The sequence below is a fragment of the Cupressus sempervirens genome, chromosome 10 (assembly GCF_028749045.1).
Source record: "Cupressus sempervirens isolate cs-2001-9-10 chromosome 10, ASM2874904v1, whole genome shotgun sequence".
In the NCBI taxonomy this organism is placed as follows: domain Eukaryota; kingdom Viridiplantae; phylum Streptophyta; class Pinopsida; order Cupressales; family Cupressaceae; genus Cupressus; species Cupressus sempervirens.
Window position 1 is genome coordinate 444,465,247 of NC_143127.1, and position 23,913 is coordinate 444,489,159.

A 23,913-nucleotide genomic window follows, 5' to 3' on the forward strand; every position below is an offset into this window, starting at 1 on the left:
TTATAAGGATTTATTGTTATAGCACTTTGAGTGTATATTCTTAATAAAAATGAAAGGGAAGTAAATTTTACAGTATTGCACTCATATTGGAATTTGAAATAATGTAGACAGTTTTCTGATGTCACCTTGCTTTTCCCCTTCCTCGTGGAGGAAATTTTGATCCTATGGATACCAGATTGGATATGCATTGCAAAGCATTAAGTTCTAAACATGCAGTACATCTTTTGTTAGGCTTGTGCAAAGCTCCTATAAGGGGATTGCTTTTCTTTTTCTTTTTATTTCCCTTGTCATAACTCGGGCATATGAAGTCAGAATTTCAACTTCTTATGAGCAGCGATAAAATCTTTTCATGATTTGTTGTTTGTCAATGTAATTGTAGCTTGAATCGCCTCTTTTCTTGTATGTTTTGATAGGAGATCTCACATGCTATCAATTCCAGGAAAATTTATTTCATAATTTATTAGAAAGTTTCATAATTCTGAAAATGATATGAGAAATTTAATTTGGAAAGTCATTTATTTCACAAATTTGTAAAATCACCACACGTCATAGTAAATTTCCACTTAACGCGCCTTTTTTTCTTAGGAAGGCATCTACTTTCAAAAATGTTTGGTAATGGGTGATAGTATGCAATGTCCCTACATGCAGGAGATGTGTCCCACAACTACCTATTTGAATGGGATTGTTATAAATCCTTGAATGCTTAGGTGGAATACATGTGCAAGATGTGCTTGCAAATGTTAAGGGTGTCCTCAAGGCACATCTCCTACAAGCATTCAAGTATTTATGATGATCCCATATAGGCATGACACGACTAGAGAACATATCCCAGGTGCAAGGACGTCACAAGTCCACCATGTTGCATGAATCTCAACCTTAACTCAAATACCACTAGGTCCTAACCATTACACCAAAAGACTACCTTGATGGTGAGGGCGGCCCCCACAAGCACTAAGGATGGCCTCAAGGAACATCTCCTTGTCATGTCCCCTTCTCAATGAATCCACGAGAGTATGTTTAGCCTTCTCTCATCCTAATAGGCTAATAATTTATTCAAAAGGTGGTCAGGATTTTATTTGAGGAAAAATAGTGGAAATAAAATGTTATTTAATGGATTATAAAGCTAAAGTTACTTTATGTTATAAAATAACATTATAAAAATTGACTTAATAAAGTGGCTTTATAAAATGACAGTGACTTTATCCCACATTACTTACTAGAGGTGGCACGTTATGAGATTATATTATTAGGACACTTTCTCCATTATGATTGTGATTTAGTGATTGGTTTTCAAGGAAAAAATCCCTTTGGAAACTGAAGGTTGAAAGACAAAGCCATACCATCTACTTAGACTAAGTTTTGGATTCAAGATAGCACAAATTGATTACATTTGAAGCGTGGAAGTTTTTAAGGGTGTAGATTGTTTGGGAATGAATTTTGAATTTGAAGTCACAAGCAACACTCAAGTTAAAGTGATATTTTCACAATGCATGTTGAATTATATAAGTATCACAAATCCATGAATAATCAAACTTGTCGCAAGCTTGGAGAGCATTTAGGGGTACGTTGTGGACAAATTGCCATCTCATTCGCAATCATTTCAATTTACAATGATCAACACTTGTGGTAAGGTCATGATCAAGAGTTTTGCATATGCAGCTATATAAATAATCAAGTCATACAGTATTCACAACGAAGATATTTGATCTCAGAATAGGGTATGTGCAAGATCATGGTGTGCCAAAAAGTAGTGATATAAAAAGATGTAGTTTGAAACAACTAAAAGTGTTTCAAAATTCAGTTTGACTTTTTGCCCACCCATCTTGCTACCTTGCTTATCGAGTATCTAATATTATCGAGTACCTAATATCGTATCAGGTAAAATTTGAATGTTATTTTCATTGTTTGTTTGGCATTTTCTTGTGCAATGCTTCGGGTATAGGATATAAAATCGGGTATGAGGTCAAGTACAAGACAATATATGTTCCCTTTTGACCAAATACAAGACAACATATGTTCCTAGGGATCCAAGGACCCTTAGGGACATACATCATGTGTTCCAATGGGTCGAAAGGGGTCATAGACCCTATGACCCCTTTCAACACTTTACATGACAACATATACTCCTAGGGGTCCTAGGTCCCCTAGGGACATACATCATGTGTTTCAGTGGGTCAAAAGGGGTCATAGGATACCATATTACCACTTTCGACCCATTACTGGACATCATATGCTCCTATAGGGACATACATCATGTGTTAAAATTGATCAAAAGGATTTCAACCAATTACACAAAAACACATGTCCTAATGGGTTGAAAGGGGTCATAGGATATCCTACAATCCCTTTTGACCATTACACGAAAACATATATCCCTAGGTGTCCTAGGACCCCTAGGAACGTACATCATGAGTTTGAATGTGTCGAAAGGGGTCATAGAATAGGACCCTTAGAGACATACATCATATGTCCTAATGGGTTGAAAGGGGTCATAGGATATCCTATGACCCCTTTCAACCCATTACATGAAAACGTATGTCCCTATGGGTTCTAGGATGCCTAGAGACATACATCATGTGTTCAAATGGGTCGACATGGGTCATAGGATATCTAATAACCCCTTTTGACCCATTACAAGACAACCCTAAGGACCTATATCATGTGTTCCAATGGGTTGAAAGCAGTAATAAGATATCCTATGACCCATTTTGACCCATTACACAACAACATATGCTCCCCTAGGGATATACATCAAGTATTCCAATGGGTCAAAAGGAGTCAGATATCCTATGACCCCTTTTGACCCATTACATGACAACATATTATTGGAATCACTGTTGCTGTTACACCAAAAGTGTGAGTTTTCAATGAACATCACAACAGCCAGAGACAAGGATCCACAGGAGGCAATTAAGAATGTATCATGAATTCATCGGTCTATGCTAAATAGTACCTTCACCTAGAGGGGATAGAAGCACCAACCTCCCAACAATCCCCCTCCCCCCAACATGACCCAAGGGATTTGAACCCATAACCCAACGCTTTGATACCACTTGTTGGAATCACTATTGTTGTTACACCAAAAGCTCGAGTTGTCAATGAATGTCACAACAACTAGAGACAAGGATCCATAGGAGGCATTTAAGCACATGTCACAAATTCATTGGTCTATGTTGAATGGTACCTTCACATAGAGGGCACAAAGGCACCAACCTCCCGACAAATATGTCCCTAGGGGTCCTAAGAATTCTAGGGACATACATCATGTGTTGAAATGGGTTGAAAGGGGTCATGGGATAACCTATGACCTCTTTCGACCAAATAGATGACAATATATGTTCCTAGGGACATACATGTTCAGTTCCAATGGGTCAAAAGTGGACATGGGGTTATCTTATGACTTCTTTTGACCCATTATACAATATAATATGTTTGTAGGAGTCCTAGGACCCCCAAGGGCATATGTGTTGGGTTCTAATGGGTTGAAAGGGGTCATAGGGTATCCTATGACCTCTTTTAACTGATTTCACAACAACATATGTTCCCTTAAGGGTCTTAGGACCCTTAGGGAGATAACTCTCATGTTCTAATGGGTTGAAATCCTTCTCAGCCCATTACACAACAACATATGACAACTTAGTTCGATCGAATACTATATAATATTAAATAAAATATATAATACTATATAATGATTTATAATATTATGTTAAAATATATTATGTAGCATATTATAATATATTTAATACCATATGATAATATAATATATAATACTATAGATAATAAAGAATACTATATAATAATATATTTTACTATGATTAGAATATACTATATAATTATAATTAATAGTATATATAGTATTATTATAATAATATTTATATATTAATATAACTTAGAACTACTAAATATGTTTTAAATATATTTATATAACTTTTTCTTACAATGTATAAAGTTCCAAATATTCAAAATTTTCATTTTGCCCCCATCAGTCGAGTACCCAAAATATCAGGTACCTGAACAGGTTTGGTATTTACCAAGCCTAGTTGGTCAACTGAGAAAATGTGTCTCTACCATGTTTATCTAACATCCAAACTTCAATTGATCATATGACAACTCTTATTTCATCCAAATTCTTTGAAATGAAAAGGTTTTCTTGAGAACATTGTCAAGATTCCATCGATACAATTGTTGTCAAATTATGAATTTGATAAATAATTATTACTTAGTTCTAATGGAGATGCCTATAAAGTGCAAATTGACATACTGGTTGAAAAATGGCTATAAATTTCAAAAGGTATAACATTTTTGAAATCCAAACACTAGTAAATTTGGACCTTATTTTCGATGCTTGGAGGTCAAAAGTTTGACGCTTCCATGTCAAAAAATAACATCGCTAGAATTTTGTCAAAAAATAACGTCACTAGAATTTGGTTGAAAGTTTGATGCACTCCATGGCTGTTAATTTATCGATAGGATACTCTGTTGAAAATCATCCTCATCAATGAACATGGTAGTGTTAGACTACTAGTTTAAAACGTCGCAATATCAATGGCATGCACAGATGATTCGACAGGTTTGTCATACCGTTGACGGTGGGCCATGTCGAAATATCAACTCATGCCCAATAATATTTGATGGGTTTTTCATACCGTCTACGACAAGAAGCATCGAAATAGAGATGATTCAATGGTCTTCTCAAGCCCTTGATAGAAAGATGCGCCAAAATATTGATGAATGTCATAGTTCTAAAAATAAATAAATTAAAACCTAATCTGTCAATTTCCACCTTTCAATCCACTACTCCTTGTAAACAATAGTCTCAGATACAATGCTACAAGAGCTTCAAATGATATTGTATTCTACAAGTAGTAATAGTCAATATCAAATGAAATAAATCACACACACTCATCATAGTTGAGAGACCCATAAATATTTGCACACCCTTCTCAAAATGGAGTAACAAAAAATATAGATGTTATTGTTGAAGATTATAGCTGAGATAGAGATCTTTATAGTCTGTAATGTTCTTTGGCTTCTAGATAAAAATTACATGCTTACAATTGTTATGATGGATCATGGTGTTCGTTCCAAAAAGATATACGTAGTTTTAATCTAGAAGACTCATGCAGAACTTTATGAGATATTCATTTTTCAAGTTTGTAGACTATATTATGTATTCTGATAATTTTAGAATTAGAGTAGTTTATTTGAAAAACAAAATAATTCATTTTCTTGGAGTAAATAGCCTTTCTCACATATCCATTTTCTTCTTTTCCACATGGATAAGTTGTGTTTTGATGATCAAATATCACTAAATACTTATCAAATTGAATCTATCATGACTTCTTGGGATCAACCTGAATTTTCTCTTCTCATATATTAATTATTCAATTCTCTTTTAATTTTATTCTGCTAATTTCCAAAAATTTCTGCTATATTTTCACCTCGTATCTTCAAAAAGTTCAATTTTTGTTGTCCTTGAGTTCAACTTCTATATAATAGTGGAAGAATTCACATGTTTATAAAAGTTGTTGATTTTTCAGCTGGGCATGATGGTTAGGAGCAAAGGTTTGGAACAAGTGAAGGGACTCATCGAAGGTTTAATGGAGTTAATAATTTTCTTCAAAGTGGATCACTAATCATATTAAATACAAGAGTACAGGTCTAGATGATCCTTCAACATCAAAATAAGTGGTGAGATAGTGAACAAAGATGCAAATAATTTTCCTCTGGCGTTAACCTTCCCTAAAAAAACAAAGTTGCAAAGGTCTAAGTTGCATATAAATACAACTCCCCATCTCTTTTAAACTAGTTGAAAAAAACTAGGGTAATACGTGAAAACTTGCAAATAAAATTAAAAAGCATACTCTAAACTGAACAATTCCAAGTGTTTTTCAAGTAATCTATGTAACATGCTCTCACTCACTTTCAATGATCGAATTGTATGAGAGTCACCTGATCCTCCTACCACCCTCATACAATCCTTGGCTTGATCTACCTGCACTACAAAACAAAAATTACTCACCACAACAATAGTGAAGTAATGGTCCCAACAGCCTTGTTGAGTTGTTTTGCACGATGCTCAACAACAGGAATCCTTTCAAACTCCTCTCTTGAAATGTTAATCTAGGATCAACTCCAAGGTTTTGGTCGATCTTGCAACCTACTAGAATCCTCTCAATTGAAGATAAATGTGAATCTTCATGAGGAGGCCTTTGCTAGCTCTGAAACAATTCAGATAAGATGTAGAATCTACTTGCTATCTCAAAAGAATTACCACACAAAAAGAATTTTTTTTTTGTTTTTCTATTTTTATGATGAATGCAATCTAATAATGCAACTATATGAATTCCTAATTCAACTAAGGGGTTAGTAAAGCAAATAACAAAGATAGGGTAACAAGAAGCTTAAGCAAATAACATGAAAAGTAAATCCTAATGGACATAAACTACAAAAACAACACATTTGTGAATTAAGCTTTCAAAAAGATTGGTAGGTAACCATTGAAAATATGAGTAGCGCTTCCTTAATTCCACTGATGCAATCGTCGATGGGAATTCACTAACTGCAAGATGTTTCAAATTTCATCAAATTGCAAGGCCATGAAAAGTGTGCTCATGCAAGACAAAAAGCTATGCAAGAGCAATATGATGATCTCTTCTCGAACTAAGTATGTTAGCAAAATTTGTAGATCCATAGCAAACATCAGAATTAAAAGATCGCACAACTAAAACAATGTAATAAAACTATTGGCTCAATTACACTTCATGAACATACATTCACAAAAGATAACACATTTAGGCAAGAATCACTACACTCCAAATGCAAGCACCAATAGCATATATTATTGCATCAAAATAATGGCAGCCTAGAATACATATTACATTCTTGAATTTATAAGAAATATTCTCCTTAATTTGTGTTGAGAGTGAGAGATATCATTATGCAATCATATGCTTCTAAACTAATAAAATAAATCTACTTATGTACAAATTGACTATCTAACTAGTGTTTGGTAGGACTCCATCCATATTTATATCATTAATTGGATGCATGATCCTTTACATATCATAAACAAAGAAAGCATGAGAAAATAAGAAAGAGAGTCATGAGATAATGTAGGAGTGTCTGGAAGTGCCAAAAATAAAAGCTCCATCTTTACTAGGTATATGTGGGAGTTAAATTGCTGTCAAAACCCATTTTTGATGTAGGAACTGGCAGTTAACTATTGGTGCACCTCTGAATTCTCAAAACTTTTGGCAAACCTTTGAAAAACCGCACCTCGGAAGCAAGTTTTTAAAAATGCAAAATTTCACTAAGTGTCAAAATTGAAATTCTGGCTTCTAGGTTTTGTTTCCCTATATACCAAAGCTATGTTTGGGTATTTTCCCTTGAATTTCTCGACGATCTCAGTGACTTGAGCTGCATCTAGCAAATCTAAGGCTTCATACTTGTCCTTGACTTTCTGCTTGTAGTTGCCCACCTCGATACGAGTCTCTACAAAATCTCCAAGTTTTACATCCAACTCTAATAAGGCTTCTTTCGTTCTAAATGCTTGCCTGATATTATCATCATTAGAAGCTTCCTCAAAAAAATTTCAGAATTGCTCAACTATTACCTCTACCTTTATTAATTTACCCCTTGTATCATCCTCAAAAATGTCTAAACATGCATCGTTATAATGTTTCTCTACCTCCAAAATGTGCTCTTAGGTTTGATCCTTGAGCTTGTGAATCTTCGTGTGTAATGTTTCCATTACTTGATTGCCATCCACAATCTTCTCTATCCAATCATCAATTTTATCTAACTCCTCAATTGTATACACCTCCATCAGCATCCGATACCTTTGTCCTTTGATCGACTGTAATGCTTGCAAGTCTTTGCCCTAGGTACGTACTTCATCCATCAAACCAAAATCTTGATTCAAAATGGTGACTAGCCTTTTTGCATTATCTTGCATAATGTCTAACAACTTCAGATTTCCTTGAATAATCTATACCCTTTTCCTCAAAACTTTCTCGCCATTGCTGACAAGCCTTCAAAAATGGATCCAATTGGCATGTACCCCTATCTCTTCTATCTAGTGTTGCATTCAAGGTTTCCTCAAGGTTTGTAGGATCTAAGAGACCAACAAGTTCTCTTAGATATCCCTTTAGGATTTCATTTGTCTTTGAAGTGTTATCAATTCTACCCCCTCCTGATCTAAGCTCTTGAATACTTCTTTTATTCTTTTTGCAACCATCAGTTTAGCAGTATCCAAGGTAGGTTTCCCAAGCATGACCTTCCTAATTTGATAATCCCTTGGAGTCAATTCTTTGACATTTGTATGTGGAGGAGGGATAGCCACATGTGCAAACAAGTCCTAGTTCTTATCACTCATGATGAAGGCTAGTGCCCGTGCATCCTTTGGTGGTGACTTAGGTTTCCTTAGAACTTCAATTAATTTTTTCCTATTCTCTTCCTCAGTGGTGAATTTTTTCTTCTTGTTTCTTATCACTTCTTTCCTTAGCTACCTTGGGATATGTTCCATTGGAGATTTTCCTTTCGAGGACAAAGGAGTTTGCTCTGCTATGCTCTTTCCCTTATCTCCCCTTTCTAGAGTCCTCTCCTTTTGTATGAGATCCACACCAAGAGTCTCTATGTCCATAGAGTCCATAGTCCTTACCTCTGTGTCCTGGGAAGTTTGCTGAGGTTGCTCACTTATCTGCCCTTCCTCTAACACTTCCTTGGTGAATTCTTGTTGTGGCTCTTCCTCTTATTCTGCCTGAACCTATTTTCCTTTAGTGCTTGGAGGAAGAGGGGTAGCCGATCCCTTTTCTACACAAAATGTGACTTGCATTGGGGATGATGGATCTACCTCGAGTCCTTGTGGCTCGGACAGCAACTGACTCCAATCCTCTTGTTGAGGTTGACTGGTTAGAGCATCTCTAATTTTATCCCCGACCAATTTAGTACCGACATGCATGAAATCAAAATTTGACATCTGGAAGACATCAGTGTCCTCAACATCTTGCTCATCTATCCACTATTGCATTTCATCTTTTGATGTTGTAGTTTGAATGGGTTGCTTAGGAATAGATGGTGGTGTAGTTGTGGAGCTTCTTCTCCTTTCCAACTCTATGGCTCTTGTGAGACAAGTCCTCTAGTTTAAAGGCAAGTTATCCTCTTCATCTTCATCATCCTATTCTTCTTCTTCTTCTTTTGGGATAGCCTCTGGGATTGATGGGAAAGGAATCACTCTCCTAATGACCCTTTGTCTCCTCTTGCCTGGAGTTTTAATCTTTCTTTTCTTAGGAGCAAAAGGGGAGGCTTGTACCTCTTTTTGAGGTGGAGATACCTCTTTCACTTTAGTTTGATCTTTCCTTGGCCTTGTTCTACTAGTGGCACTTGAGGATTATCTTGGTCTTGTATGGCTTCCACATTCTTGGACCCTTGTACATTTTCTTCTCCCGTCTATGGAGGTTCTTGAGTTGCTCCCTCTTCTGGCTTAGCTTGTTTGGGATAATTTCTCTTCCTCTTTCCTTTATCCTTTGAGCTCAATAATATCCAACTGGTCTATCAAGTTGGTGCACTGTTTCTAGTCTGACTAGTGATTGGGTTGTAAATGTAGGTACTATGACCTTAGGTCCTCAACCTTTTGCTAGGCGGGCTTGAGCATGAAAGACTATCGCTTGAGGAATCGGATCAAGTTTGAAAGGTCATTTAATCCAATCCTTTGTCAATTTGATGACATGTCTAGCCTTGTGATTGATGTCTACATTTTCTTCCTTATCCACCTTAGCATTCATAATAGGTTTATCACCAATCTTGTCCCTATTAAACAATGGATCAAGGACATCTTTAGTATCTTGTTGTATGATATTCAATGCAATCTTTATCTTCAAAGCACTCTCTGCTAGATATAGAGTCATCCTACCATAATCCCTTATGCGGATGTTGTAGTAATCTACTGCATTCATCCAATGATCCTCAATTGCATCTTCATGCTGGAATGTCTTGCCGACCAAATATTGTACTCTTTTGATGTTATCAAAATAAGGCCAAGGAGAATTATACTCATCCAAAGGATATTGATCCCATTTAGACTCAAAAGAAAGAATATCTTATCTTTGATCCACATTGAATGGTCCTATCGTAATAGGCCATATCCAATTTACTTTGTGTTGTTGTCATACTCTGTCATATGCAAACAAGAGTTGTCAAGAAATCTCCAATAGTATTAGTTTTTCACCTGGGTATCTAGGGAGCTTCTTAGGATTGATCATCATACCCACTACCCTCAAATATGTGAATGTTCGGTATTGGATGTAGTAGGCTCCAACTTCTAATATCTTTGCAGCTACCTCTTCTAACATCCTCTTTGTGTAATTCCCCTCTATAAATTGGATTATTGCAAATATAAAAGCATCATTTACAATCCTATATTCCTTGCTATGCTCTTGAAGCTTCTTTTTCACCAGCTGAGGATATGTGATATAGGGCCATGCATTTGCATCTTGCATGCTACCCTTCTTATAAAGCCTTGGATAATCTATCGCCCTAGTAGCTAATAAGTACACCAACTATGATGTCATGTAAAACTTTCAATTATTCTTAATCACCACCAGTTGCTCACCCAAGTTCTCACTAAGAATTGAAGCCCAATCCAATGGCATCTCTATTGTTTTGATTGTCTTAATAAAATGCACCATCCAAATGTTCAAGTGCAGATGTAGGCAAACCCATGACTCTACTCAAGAGTATGATTGAATATCTAAGATCTTCCTTCATATATCCCCTCGTCATGTCCACTTTACCTACTTTCCATCCTAGGTGAGTCTTCTCAATAAGGTATGACGGTTGTATGATCTCAGAAGCTTCATGTTCCCTATACCATCTCTCCACTTGATGATGGGTTATTCTAATGAATTGATTTGGCCTCGAGAGATAGAACACCACCTCTATATTCTTGGGTCGAAGATCTAGGACGATCTCTCTAGCTATGCTCTTCACTACCTTTCATTCAGGAACATACTTATTTGCTAATGTCATGATCAATTCTGAAGATTGCACTAATACTGGGTGTGATGCTACATTAACAAGTCTTGATCAAATCAATGTAGATATCATCAAAGACCTTTCTATGGGTTTGTTGCATAGTGTCAGCAATGCACATAAATCTGTGTGACCTAGTTCGGTGTCCTGGATCTCTAAATGATCATCCTAGAAATGTGACTTTGGTGGAACACCCTGAAACTTGAACACTATGGGCTTTGGGACCATCCTTGTTGCAAGCGAGGATGATGAAGAAGCCATTGAATTTGCATAAAAAGAATGTGTATTAATCCAAAGTCGAAGAAATATCGATTAAATCAAACCCTAGTATAGACATGGACAAAAACCCAAAACCCTAATTTACCTAAAAATATCAAAAACCTAAATTTATGACCCTTATTTTCAAAAAAGGGCACACTTGGTGTACCTAACAGGTGCACATGGTATGCCTTTATACTTAACAAAAATTTTAATATGGGTGTGCAACAGTACACCTCATGGGGTGTGCTAATGCACGCCCTTTTTTTGTAATACATAATGCAAAGGATGTCAAACTAAAAGTGCACAGTAGTGCACCTAATTAGGTGTGCTACTACACACCTCAATTTGGGTTCATCCTTTTCTTTTAAAGTTTTTAATTATTTTTAAAGTTTTGTGTTTAAGTTTATAACAAAAGTGCACAACATCACACCCAGATAGGTGCGCTGATGTGCACCTTTGGGTATTTTAAATGTTGTTTAACATATTTGAGTGTAGGTGTGGGGAGAAGGTAGAGCGGGGAGGTAGAGTAGTGCACCTACTAAGGTGTGGTGGTGCAATGCGGAGCTCTAGAGAAGACAAAGAAACAAGTGAGGAGGGAGTGTAGGTGCCTGGGTTTTATAGACCCAGGTCCTAGTGTATCCTTGGTGTTGCACAACTATGCATTTGCACATCACCAAGGGTGATGCTTTCCTTGGATATTTCAGCACCTAGTGCACCTCCTCAGGTGCACTAGGTATGCATTTTTCTTTGCAATAATGACTTTATCTCCTCTGATGAATAATTTTGGACTCTGGGTTTTCGAATCAGGACCCATATCTGACCAAAAACACTAAATGAAACCTTAAAAGACTTGGACCACAGACTAAGGATCCAGAAATCCAAAATATAAAGTAGGGGGTCCCCATTTCTAGGTGAAATGGGGCATGCATTGTGAAACCACAGCAAATAGCACCAACAAAAGGAAGAAATGAAAAAGGCATTTTTTCATCAGTAAACATTCCTCTGATATGTTTCAAACACCAAGTGAATCCTGAATACTCCAAGCATATTTTGAGTCACTTCATAGTCAAAAGCTCAAAATCTTGAATCTCCAAGTTCAGTGTGTGTTTAGTCTATCCATTTCCTTCAACAAAAATTCTTCCACCCTGTTTGTTCCTGAGTTGGCCACCGTCTCAAGAATGAAATTGACTATACTCATACGCAACCCACTTGTGCAGCTATTATGAATAAGGCAATAGGTGTGAAAAATAGAACGGTACACCTTTAAAAAGGGCTTGAACACCCCTATGGCTTGACTTTTATCAACCCATGAGCTGAGAGCTTCATGAGTCGGTACGAACCTTCATGAGTCAGTATGGACCTCTGTACAAAAGCTATTTATCAATCCTTTGTCTAACCAGATGAGAGAATCAATTTTGAGGGCTCTTGGTGGGTTATCATCTTTCCATTTGAAGTCCAGGGTAACCTTTTGAATACTTGCTTCACATAGCTCATAATGTTGCAATTTGATTCTTCGATGAAGCAATGGTTTTGATATTGGATATCTTTTTAGAGTGCTTATCTCTATAATTGGATTACCGTTCTCAAACTTTGTAGAATCCTTCATTCTTAACACCTTCCTTTATTTCTCTTTTTTATTTTCTTTTTGTATCCTAACCATGCTTAGACTTTGTGGCCAAGACATTACTATTGTTTCTCAGATTCGATCTTTTGTGAATATCCCTTGCATTCCTCTTTTAAGAACTTTTAGGAAATGTCACGCCAAACAATGATTTTAGCAATTACTTCGAGAAGATCATTCTGTTTGAACCAATGGGGTTTGGACTATCATTTGTTGTCCTTCAAATATCTCATGATTCTCTTGATTACCATCATGTGATTCTCTTTAGGATTTGCTGAGAATATTTCCACCATACCAATTGCTAATGCAATATCAGGCCTTGTACGCACTACATATTGCTATTTACTAATCATTGATCTGTATGTGGTCTGATCTACCTCTTTGGAATCAACATTTTTTGAAAGCTTATGTCTAGTAGACATAGGTGTTCAACCTAGTCTTGAGTTTTCCATTCCAAACTTTTTTAGTATCTCCTTGATATACTTTGATTGAGTAATGTAGATACCATCTTTCTTCTACTGAATATCTAATCCAACAAAGAATTTTATCTCTCCAAACATGGACATCTCAAATTCTTTACTCATCTCTTCTGAAAAAGCTTCGCATAAATCATCATTTCTAGTGAACAATGTGTCATCTGCAAAGATTTTTGCCAACACAATCTTCTTGTCTAGTCCTTCTTTGATGTATAGGTTGTTCTTATCATTTATCCTTTGAAAATCAATCTTCATTAAATAGTTATGAATCCTTTCATACCAAGCTTTGAGAGCTTGCTTGAGTCTATACAATGCTTTTTGCAGTTTACAAACCATATCCTTTTTGCTAGGATCGACAATACCTTCTGGTTGTTGTATGTAAACTTCCTCTTCAAGAATGTAGATTTCACATCCATTTGATAAACTTTAAATCCTCTATGTGCAACACAAGCAAGTAAGGCCTAACGCCTTCTAATCTTGCAACAAGAGAAAAAGTTTCACCACAATCAATACTTTCTTCTTGAGAATAATTTTTGCATACTAACCTTGCTTTGTTTCTAGAAACTTCTCCATCTACATTCAACTTTTTTTTGAAAAGCCACTTTGTGTCAATTAAATTTTTATCCTTGGGTCTAGGAACAAGAGTTCAGGTCTTATTCCTCTCTATTTGTTCTATCTCTTCATTCATTGCTTCAATATAGCTTTTATCATCCAAAGCATCTTTAACTGATCTAGGTTCAAATTCAGTAAGAAACCATGTACCTTTCAATTTATTTCTTGTCATTGTTCCATTTGACTTGTCTCCAATGATCTCATCAAGTGCATGGTGCCTTCTGACATATCTTGCTAATGTGGATGCTTTGGATTTAGAACTTGTTTCACTTGCCTTGTCAAAATATTCTATATCAAGCTCGAGTCCCATTGTCTATGACTCGGGTCCTTTAGACTCAGTTTCCTTTGGCAATAGCTTAGTATCCTGTGATTTTGACATGGGTCCTTCAAACTGTGACTTGGATTGCACTAGATGCAACTCGGTAGCTTCTAGAGATTTTGGGGACTCAAGAGGTGAAGTCCGTTGACTTCCAATTGGATTTGGCAATGTATCAAGTTCATACTAGATAAACTTTTTGTATTCCTTAGGTTCTTTGTTGCTTTCTTCTTCACTCTTTTCTGCAAACTCATCAATGCTCACGCATGCACTTTCTGTGATCTTATGAGTGGAAAAATTTAAACATTTATATGCTTTACTTCTATAAGAATATCCTAAGAATATGACTTCATCACCTCTGACATCAATTTTACCTTTCCTAGATTCCTTCAAGATATAACATTTGCTACCAAATACTTTCAAGTAACTTACATTAAGTTTGTATCCAAACCATAGTTCTTAAGGAGTTTGATTTGAGTCTTTCTTTGGTTGTACTCTGTTCAAGGTATGTACTGCAATACTGATTGCTTCCTTCCAATATTTGATTGCAATATTCCTTTCTATCATCGAAGTTCTAGCGCAATCCATGATGGATCTATTTCTTCTTTCAACTATACCATTCTATTGTGGTGTACCAGGAGCTGATACTTGTCTTTTAATTTCTCTTTCAGTGAAAAATTCATTGAATTCATTGGACATGAATTCACCACCTTTTTTTGATCTCAAAAACTTTAGCTTCTTTCCAATTTCCTTCTCTACTCTTGCTAGATACCACTTAAACTTTTGATATGCTTCAGACTTATCTTTTAGATACATTATAGTCATCATTCTAGAATAATCATCAGCAAAAATAATAAAGTACTTATCTCCACTATAGCTCTCAATTCCAATAGGTCCACATAAGTCTGTATGAATCAACTCCAAGACTTCTTCAGAATGATAGTTTTTACTTTTGAAACTTGTCTTGTCCATCTTACCAATTTGACAATTTTTGCATAGGCCCATATCAGGTTTCCTCAAACTAGGAATACCTCTCACTCTTATTTTTTCTTATCTTGATTAGATTATCAAAGTTCATATGACATAACCTTTTATGCCATAACCAACTTTCTTCTACTTGAGCAATGAAACATGAACTTTCACTAAGATCTAGGTAGAATAAGTTACCTTTTCTTTGGTTACCTGACCCAACTAGGTTTCATTTTCCATCTAGCAACTTGACCTTCTCATTCATGAATTCTACTTTGAATCCAATGTTATTCAATCGTGCCTCACTCAACAGATTATGCTTTAGTCCTTCAACCCAATAAGAATTATCACATCTAAGTTCATTGGTTAGTGAGCTACAATCTTTTCCCTTTATGTAACATGGTTCATTGTTTCCAAATCTCACACCTCCACCATCATAGTGTTCCATATATTCAAACTTTATTTTGTTACTAGTCATATAATGTGAAAAACCACTATCAATAATCCATGTATTATTTTTTCTAACATGAGAGATAAGTGTCATTTTATCTTCTTCATCATCAAATCCATCTTTTATAGCAATATAGATCATCTCATCATCATCACTACTATCTGAATCTTTAGCCATAAAATGAGATTTTTTTCCTTTATCCTTGTAGTCATTGAAGTTCTTTAAATCCTACTTTTCTTTAAATGTTTTGTGCTTCTTTTCATCTTTGTCTTCTCTATTTGGACACCTTGTAGCAATGTGACTAACTTCTTCACAAGAAAAGAAAATTAAAAGAATTTTGTCTTTATACTTTCCTTTACCTTTGGGATACCTTCTTGTAAGTAATGCTTCAATAGTTTCAAGATCACTATCAGAACTATCTTCTTCTTCACTTTCATATTGTTTCCCTTTTGACATTAGCTTTCTTCTTGAGCGATAACTTGGCTTCAAATGTAGACTAAAGATTGCTAGAACTAGGAACATAATTATCATAGTTATCTAGCTCAAATGTTGTCAAACTACCAACTACTTCATCCAATGTTATATCATTCTTTGGATTGCATCTCATTTCTTAGATTTCTGATACTTTGATTGCATATATAGGAAGAAGTGATCTAAGAAGCTTAGTTACCACTGTCTCATCCTCAATCTTTCCTCCTGAGGCTTTGATTGCACAAACACTAGCTTTGATTTTGTCACTATACTTTGCAATGTTCTCATATTCTCTCATTTTTATTTGATCAAATTGTCCTCAAAGACTTTCAACTTTAGTTTTTCTTACATTATCATCTCCTCCATAGATGGCTTTCAGCTTGATCCACATTTCATAAGCAGTTCTACAGTCTTTGAATTTATCAAATTTTGCATAGTTGAGAGACGAAGTAATATCAATCATCATAATGTTATGACTCTTCTTCTTTGCAATTTCTTCAATAGTCATAGTTCCAGCAGGTGTCACATATTTGGTGTCTAGATACTTTAGGCCTAAATCTTCAATGGTTGCCAAATGAAATCTCATGAGTTCTTGTCATGCCTTTAAGTTAACTCTTTTCATCTTGGGGATCTCTCTTCTATAAGAAATTCTAATATTTAGCTTAGGTCCTTGAAACCTTCTCTGCAAGCACTAAAACCTTCGATACCAATTTTTAGAATATAAGAGGTGTAACTGAGAAAGAGAGGTGGATCAGTTACCACTAAAATAAATCTTTGATCCCTTAGATGTCAGCACAAAATATAAACACTACTGAAAATACTATTGCTCGACAAACACATAGGCACTTGGTTAATACTGATATTATGTTGTAACTAGGTAACCAATGCAATAACAACTATAACTCGGTAAATGCATATCTTAAGATATTATATGTGGTTAACCTTAATTAACTTAGTTTCATACACATTTAAATAAATATCATGAACACAAGTGACACCAAGATTTAATGTGGAAATCTGATTTGGGCAAAACCACCAATTGTAACTAGTTATTGATTTTCACTCTTCTAAAATGAGTCATGTTAGGAGCCAACCTTGTTAAAGATTACATAACACACTGTTAGGTGTAACCATATTAGAGGATTTAATCACCCTTTTAGGAGTGACCTTGTTCGAGGTCTTTAGACACTTCAATCCAAAAATGTCACCTTGTTAGAGGATTTACAAATAGATGTTAAGCCAACTTCGTTAAGAGATTTAGATCATTGCTACAATGGTTAGAAAGTAACAATGAGATGAGTTGATTTCTAATGCAACTAAATTACTAATTAGAGATCTCAATTCTGGCTTGAATACTTGATCCTTCCTGATCGAATGTATCTTTGCAGCTCCTCAAGGATAATCTGCCTATCCTTCTAATCTGTTTCCTCTTAGCATCTTCTATTCTTCCATACACTTGCACACATTCAAATCACAACTTGACCTTATATTTATATCTTATGCATTGTCAAGTCAACATGAATAAAACTTAGAATTATTAATATTCATCTCCTCAGTTGACTAGAACCAACAAACAAAACTATTAAACTCAATATGTCAAGACAAGAAAATCCTTCGTTAGCCAACCTTGCTCGGTAGATACTAACTCAAAACTGATTTTTCTGTGTTGACCAAGTGAACCCGATTAATGCAACATCTTCACAAAGTTCCTTTGGCAACCAAGTGAGCTCAGTTAATACTGGTTCCATCCAACTTTTCCTTTGTTACCTAAGTAAGCTCAGTTAACACTCAACTTCTATGAATTTCTCTTTGACACCTGTGAGAACTTGGTAGTCATTGTCTTTTAAACTTGGCAAGCACTAGAATGCTTGGCAGACACATGAAATTGTCTTCATTGCCCAAGTGAGCTCGATATACACTATCTGGTAAAGGTATGACATTTTGTGCAACATCAAAGACAATACACAATTAACCAATTTTTTTCAATAGCAAGGGTGTAATGATTTTGGACTTTATGGGTGGGGCTCAGAATTTTTGAATGAGAATGAAGTAATAGTTGGCTTCTGCTATGATAGAAAAAACCAAGAACATTATGACCACAATGCAACTCCCACTTTCCATTGCAATCCCCATTTTTTTTTTCTAACACAATGGATTGGTGGTGGAATTCCTAAATCACAATATGGTGATTTATAAAAAAAATTAGTGAAGATGAAATTTAATGCAAAGCAAAAAGCGGCTAGTTCATTTTTAGCCCAATCCACTATAGGATGCCACTTGCCTCCAAGCTGAAAATATTGCTTGATCCCAACTTGATAGGTTTAGTTTGAGCTTCACTTAGTTTCGAGAATCCTTTCATATTCTCTACTTAACAAGGCCAACCATGTGAAGGTGGAAGTTCATTTGGCCTCTCCCCCTCCCCTCTATAATCACTCTGAATTCCCCATTAACAACTAAGTAAATATTTCATACATTCATTTTAGAAGTATATCATTGAATCATTATAATCACATAACATTCATTAACATGACATACAATTAATTAACATGTATAAACATTCATCAATAATTTATGAACATATCAATCATTATATTCACATAAAATTCATTAACAAGATATATAATTCATTAATACCTATAAACATTCATCAATAATTCATGAAAATGTCAACCATTATAGTCACATAACAATATTCAATAACATTACATAAAATTCATTAATAAGAAACATTCATTACCACAACATACAATTAATTAATACATATAAGCATTCATCAATAATTTGTGAACACATCAATCATTATATTCACATAACATCCATTAACACAATATATAATTCATTAATACCTATAAAAATTCATCAATAATTCATGAATGCATCAATCATTATAATCACATAACAATATTCAATAAAATGACATTAAATTCATTAATAAGGAACATTCATAAAAATACATCAACACATTCATCATCAAACAAGTTTTTTAACATTAATTTCATTTATTTATTTATTTTTTCTTTTGTTGAAGATAAAAGCTAATATGAACATTGTGGCTATCTTCGGCATTCTCCTATGGCTCTTGTGTTTCTGATCTTATGACATGAGGCTTCCTCTTCTTTTTTCAAGGAAGGGAAATCTGACAAATACTATTTGGTGGTACTTGGAGCCCATCAAATGAGAGATATAGTTGAAGGATCAAAATAATTTGCTATAAAATGAGGCTAATAATGATGAAGTTTTCCTAAAGTTAATATTGAAGGTAAAGAGAAAGCAAACATGTAATAAACTTATACCTCCCGATCCATGTCACTTTGTATGATCCTTGTTAAAGGGGTATACTTTCCTACATATGTAAATCATTTGTCTTAAGTTAGTTACAAATTACATGATACTTATGCTACAAATTACATAGAACATAACATGAACAATATGTATACATCACAAAAAACATAACATTGTATAATTTTCAATTGGTTACCTCTACAAAAAACATAGTATAAGTAATCAACACCTAATACATTTCCATTGATTATTTCATTGATCATCTTCTTTGTCCATCTCATCATCATGAACATCATCATTATCACCATCACCATCCAAATCATTAGAATAACCATTTCCAACATCATGATCATCATTATGACCGTTATCATTGTCATCATCATCATCATCATCATCATCACCATTACCATCACCATCACCATCACCATCACCATCACCATCATCATCATCTTTGCCACCACCACCACCACCATCATCATCATCATCAATGCCATCGCCATCATCATGAAGATCTTTTCCATCATCATCATCATCTCCTTCTTCATCTTTGCCATCATCATCATCTACTTCATCTTTGACTTCTTCGGTATCTTCTTCTTCAATCACATTACACTTTAATGATCTTCCTCTTGGAACGTGTCTAATGACAAAGGACCAACCCAATTTATTTGGAACTCCAAAGTAAAAAACTTGCTCACATTGGCTTGGAAGAACACAGGTCTTATTTCTAACTGACTCAAATGACCTTGTATTAATCATTATAAATCCATTATAATGTTTAATAATAGTTCTATCATGATCATTTTGATTCAGTCATAGTCTATACCATTTGACACCAAATAGAACTTGTTTGAAGGAATTAAAGACACACTCAATTATATCATCCAAAATGTCATAGTATTTGTTTAGGATGCATGTCATTTCTAGATGAAATATTGGTGACCTCGTAGACTGAAGTTATCCTAAAATCACAAGTTCTCTTAGTTTCATCCACCTTTTTTATGCAAAATTTACGACCATTGTAGTGCATGTCTCTATGGTGCTTGACCTATTATTTTTCAAATATGTTAAAATTATGCATCCATCCTTGAGTTGATATTAAACAAATGGGTCATGATAGATTAACTTATACGTACCTTTCCACCTCTTAAACCATTTTCTAGATCAATTACCATTGGCATAACATTGGGATCTCCATTACGATGAGCTTCTTTAACTAATGAAGCAACACCTTCCCATGTTAATGAGCAACCATTTTGTTGTGATCATTCAATCCATGCCATCACCCAATCAAGATTGTTTTCAATATACAAATAAAGTGCATCCCACTCATAAGCAACCATATAAAATATATAGACCAATTAGAAACAACTTATATTGATGATGGATAAGAATTAATTAACTACAATAACATCTTATAATTACCTCTCACTTTCTTCAATCTACCTTTCCCCATCAACTACTCCCCTTCTAATCTATCCATGAAGTTGAGATCCCAAATGCAATCTACATAGATTTTTTATGCAAACTTGGGAAGATATTCACTAATTTACACTATGGTCTGGTAGACCAATATATCCCTCAACCATAGAACCCTCAGGATGTGCTCTCTGTCACACCAAGCCCTTCAAAAAAATTTTGTGTCTCTCAACCATCCACATTGACCTAGTTGGTATAGGTCCACACAATTCAATCTCCTCAACTAGATGTATGATGTAGTGTTATTGTGCATTAAAAAAACATTGAAGGTAGACACTTTTGCATATCACACAAAAGCTGGTGAATTTTTTTCCTCCATTGCTTTATGTCTTTTTTTATCAATTTCTTTAGATAAAAATCAGCTAGAAGATATTCATCATGCAAAAATATATTAACGAGACTAATAACACTTCTATATAACAAATCTAAGAAATAACACTTCAAACTTCATGTATTTTCCAAGATCATATATAACATATTTGACACTCATGTTGTCAAAGTTGTGTGGGAGAGATAAAGGTGGAACGTAGTACATTAATAATAAAATGATATTTTCAATATATTATAAAATAAAACAATCAAAAGTACATGATGTTTTACAATTTTTTTGTAAATAGAGAAGAACATGACTTACCTTGAAAAAGGTATGTCAATCATGCATTTTCAACCCTGACTCAAAATCACCTTTCTTTGATATGAGAATGCTTATGTTTCCTGAAAATCCTATGAGAAATTTAGTTTTTTGTATGGCTTCATATGTGGCATTAGTTTTTTGTTATGTGAATAACCAAGGAATGTCGCTCGTATTAATCTGATTTCCACTGCTATTTGATTCAAGGAAAAAATTCAATGCATGATTGGATTCATAATTGTCATTGTAAAGCCAATTTTTCTTTGTCATGTCTTTCATCCAATATTTTCCATAGTGCTTCTATTACATTCTTTCTAATATGCATAACATCAAACAAATGCATGATTGGGAGGTGCTCATAGTACAAAAACCTACTAAATTGTCTAAAGTAGTTTTAAAGTCCTTTTGGAAGTTGCTAATTGATCCCTTGACGACCTTCATGAACATCAATATATGATTAGTAAATAGAAGATGATATCCAAATTTAAATTTTATATGAAAATCTACACTAGATGGAATGACATTACCTCAATGATTCTTTCTATTGTATTCTAACTTCCACATGTGAGGTGTCATTTTTCGTAGCTTTGATGTTGTCTCTTCTTTCCCATTAAAAAGATGTTTTTTCGACAATTTGATACTTATGATTTTCTTGAGAAAGTGTCTAGGCTCATTGAACGCCTACTTTCCTAAACTTTTTGAATAACAAGATTTCATCTTTGGACCATAAATTAGACATATAAATTTTTCTTTTGTCTGAAGGCCTACAAGATCATGCATAAGATTCATAATCAAAATTATCACTTGAAACTTAAACATAAAAAACAAATTTATTAACACTATTACATACCAAAAATATGTGTTAACAATTTTACATACCACAAAAATGTGCTAGTCCAGGGGCATCATATATTGTCCATACAAGCATTGCATGAAATTGAAATTGTCTTTCACTAATTGATCTAGAGATATCATACATAGTGATCCCATTCCATAACTCCAACAACTCATTAATCAAGGGCTCAATATTTACATTCATATCTTTCACTTGGTACTTACCTAGTTGAATGAACATAAACAAAAATAATTATTATGACCATTTTGATACCGTGTTTATAAATTAATTTAGATGGCTATTAAATGGAAAAGTACTTGGTACAATCATTACTAACATTATGTACTCCCTCTTTATGGACATCCAAGGAGGAATGTTATTGTTAATAACAAAAATAGGTCAAATCGAGTAAGCAGATCTCATCTCTCCAAATGGATTGACACCGTCTGCTACCAATGAAAGCTTCAGATTATGAGGTTCTTCTCTAAATACTAGCCACCTATCTTCTATGTCCTTAAATGTAGAACCATCCACAAGGATTCACATAATGTCATCTTGACTTCTAGTGTGTGCATGGTAATCCATAAATTGTGCCAAGCTAGTACACCTAAATAATCGTTGTAAATATGGAATAATGGGAATGTGTGGAAGAACCTTGCAAGAGACCTTTTTCATTATTTGATCTGATCAATATCTACTAATGTGACAATAAGGACATTCTATTGAAAATTTATGTTGTTTATGATATATAATATGATCATTAGGACATGCATGTATTGTTTGATACTCCATTCCAATATCTTTCATAATAGTCGATAATTATTGGTAAGAGTGAGGTAGAATGTTTGATGGTGATAACAAACACTTACCTATCAACCTATGAAAAAATATTGTTAATATAAAAAACATTAATGGTACGCTAACATAGAAAATGAAAAAAATGACACTATATCTTAGCATACATGAGATTGCTACATTCGATATACCATTCATAACCTTGAATTTTACCAGCAACAATACAACAGAGAGAAGTGTTGCTTGGGAGCCTTGGTATAGGAGCTTGTATGCCTATTCAATTACAAGTATATCAAGGTTCTCTTCATCATCATCAATAGATGCACGAATATCATCATCTTCATTAGTTTTGCTAGTAACATCTTCTTTAATCTTTTTCTCTGGCACATTATCAATTACACCAATACCAATATCTTCAATTGTGTTCTCTGTCTCTAGATCATGTTCTTCCATGGGAGCATTACCTTTTTCTTCGATATTTACACCTCCATGTTCCACCAGTTCAAAATTCACATTCACCAAAGAATGAAAATCCTTTCCTCCTTCAATGTGATCATGTTGCCTATAATGTCTCTAAGCTATTGTGATTATAATTATTTGATTCTTTAAGCCCTTGTATTTGTTGCAAGGACAATAAAAATTTTCATCATCGTTTCTTTTTAACTAACACCACAATCTAGAAA